Source organism: Aquarana catesbeiana, linkage group LG09, assembly GCF_042186555.1.
Source record: "Aquarana catesbeiana isolate 2022-GZ linkage group LG09, ASM4218655v1, whole genome shotgun sequence".
Taxonomy (NCBI): domain Eukaryota; kingdom Metazoa; phylum Chordata; class Amphibia; order Anura; family Ranidae; genus Aquarana; species Aquarana catesbeiana.
In genome coordinates this window covers 29,478,456-29,481,300 of record NC_133332.1, presented here as the reverse complement: position 1 = coordinate 29,481,300, position 2,845 = coordinate 29,478,456, and the positions used below count along the sequence as shown (strand labels likewise).

At 44.4% G+C, this 2,845-nt stretch overlaps 1 long non-coding RNA gene across 2 annotated transcripts; it reads right to left on the bottom strand.

Annotated features, from left to right (window-relative positions):
• Nucleotides 1–1,555, bottom strand: LOC141107140 (uncharacterized). 2 transcript variants are annotated; one of them, XR_012235795.1, is made up of 4 exons: nucleotides 1,321–1,555; nucleotides 1,120–1,171; nucleotides 254–439; nucleotides 1–170 (listed from the first exon to the last, which is right to left on the bottom strand). It is a non-coding gene; the product is annotated as an uncharacterized lncRNA (long non-coding RNA). The 2 variants fall into 2 exon arrangements; XR_012235794.1 differs by having other exon boundaries at nucleotides 1,120–1,555.
• Between the last annotated feature and the right edge of the window lie 1,290 nt (nucleotides 1,556–2,845).

Here is a 2,845-nt window from a genome sequence, read left to right as displayed (position 1 = left end):
CTGAAATACAAAAGTAAACAAATGAAAACGCAATACCAATAGCAAAGGGCAGTGTGCGATAGGTTACACCATAAGCAACAGTAATACAATAACACCAAGATGTTGGTTGTGTAAGATCTTGACGCGTTTCGTCCCCAATGGGTCTTCTTCAGAGGATGAATATATAAAAACTGTAAAGATGTAAACATGTGTCAGTTGATTTAAAACCAAGAGAAAAAGAATATATGAACAAGTCCATATAATGCGTATTTACCAGTCACAATGTAATCAATGGTTATAGGTGGCCATGGTATGAAGGAGTTTCCCTCTTTTTGTATCCCCGATCTCCTGGCGGATGGGCCAATCACAGAGGGAGCAAATGCCGCACACACATGCCTTACAGGGAATCACACACTAGATATCCCCTAAAGTTGAGGGAAAGGAGGGGTGTGCACTGCACCTGTGATGAAATAACAATGTGTGTTAAATAACGGGTTCCAAGAAGGAGTTTCTAAAGGCAAAAGAGAACAATGTGTCTGTGTATAGCTATTGAATTCTAATTGGGTTGAAGCTAAAAAGGTTAGCTAAAGGCAAAAGAGAACAATGTGTCTGTGTATAGCTATTGAATTCTAATTGGGTTGAAGCTAAAAATGTTAGCGGACGTGGAAGGAGAGTGGGTCCATACAAAGAGACATAAAAGAAAGACGTGAAATGAAAAGAAGTGAGGAAAGAAGGGAAGGGAATGGTAGGGAGAAGGAAAGAGGGGGAGGGGATGGGTAATGGAAAGGAATGGAGGGGAAGAGGGGAGGAAGAGGGAGGAAAAGCAGGGAAGGGAAGAGAGGGGAAGGTACAAGGGGGCGGGAAAGAAAGTGCAGGGTCAGTTGTGGGGAAAACATAAATATTGTATGGACCGACTCCCATTACAAACGTCCAATTTTAAAGATTGAAAGGCAATGGTAATAGGGTTTGATTGCATGGAGGCCAGAAAGTGTGGGGGAGGCCCGTCAAGGGGCCAAACAGGGGCAAAAGGTGAGAAAATGATAGTGAACGTGAGCAAGATGAAAAAACATACAAATGTGATAAGTGAGTGACCTGTGAGAAAGGCATGTAAAGTGAAGGGGTGTGTGAGGAAGGCATTACCTTAAATGTAAAATCAATCAATTCGGTCAAACGGCAAATGATCGGAAATAATCTGTAATGTCACAAAGTATTAAAGAGATAAATCAAAATTGTTGTCAGGATTGAAGGAGGTAACACAATCATGGTGTGAGCCACACATCATGAAAGCAGTGAAAAGGTATGTGAAATCATGAAGCAGTGGGGGAGTGTGTGAGTTCTTACCAACAAATCGGATATTAAAGGCAGCGCAGGAGTGTCCGGTGGAAACAGATAGTACCACTGAACCTCTCCTAATGCTGGAGTAATTTATAGAGGAAATAATTTGTCGAAATGTGTCACAGGTGCGGGCATCCCTCCCCCTCCATCCATTCCCCCATAGGGGGAGAGCGACGCAATGGCGACGCTCTTTTGTGACTCTCTCGGTGTTCCGGAAGAGAAATTCTCCCGGATCCACCGTCCCTCCGCCGCAACTGCGCAGGCGCCGTGACGTCACACGCACGCACATGGTATCGTGCGTGCGCGGGCGAATTCACGGCGTCCGGAAGGGATCCGGAATGCCGCTGGCAGGGATGAAAATAGCGTCCATCCTGGTGCTTCCACCTAGTGGGCGCGTAGGGAGACGCAGGGCCCTTGCAGCTCCCCACCCTGCCAGGAAGGCATGTGTGCCGCAGCTCTACCCCCAAAATGACATGGTCAACCGATGACGCTGAAAAGATAGCAGCTGGAACATGGAGAAGGGGGAAGAGGGGAAAACCATGAAAGTTGTTGTGAGGCCATCAGTGGATTATTGTATCATGTGGTGGTAATGACATACACATAATTTGCACTGCCCATCATGAACATAGGAACAATTTGGTACAATAACAAAACATAACAAAATAAACAATTTCAAAGGAGAAAAACTGTGAACTGGTTAATGTGCGAGACAAAATTCCTGTAAAATCGGAATGGTTTGTTATGGGCAGTATTACATATTCCCCTGAGTTGTGCTGTATGATACTGAGAAATGCGAATTCACATAGTTTAATATAATCCAAAATGTCCAACTGGAAATGATGGACAGCAAGGTAAGGCAGGGCAGGAACCAGTAGATGAAGTGCTGGGTGGGGGGGTACAGTCGAGCTGTTCCCCAGGACAGCTTGTCACCACAATGGCTCCAATCCTTTAAAACAGCATAAAGGTTCATGGATAATATGTCTATACATTAGGAGAGCATTTCAATCAACATGCAAAGCACCATGGGAAAAAGTAAAGGGTCATATATGCCCAGTGGTATTGAAATTTAGATAGCATGCATCCTTAGTAGGGATGAGTTTCAAAGTATTCCTGGCAGTATTTCCACCAGACGCTCCTGCGCTGCCTATAATATCCGATTTGTTGGTAAGAACTCACACACTCCCCCACTGCTTCATGATTTCACATACCTTTTCACTGCTTTCATGATGTGTGGCTCACAGCATGATTGTGTTACCTCCTTCAACCCTGACAACAATTTTGATTTATCTCTTTAATACTTTGTGACATTACAGATTATTTCCAATCATTTGCCGTTTGACCGAATTGATTGATTTTACATTTAAGGTAATGCCTTCCTCACAACCCCTTCACCCTACATGCCTTTCTCACAGGTCACTTACTTATCACATTTGTACGTTTTTTCATCTTGCTCACGTTCACTATCATTTTCTCACCTTTTGCCCCTGTTTGGCCCCTTGACGGGCCTCCCCCACACTTTCTGGCCTCCATG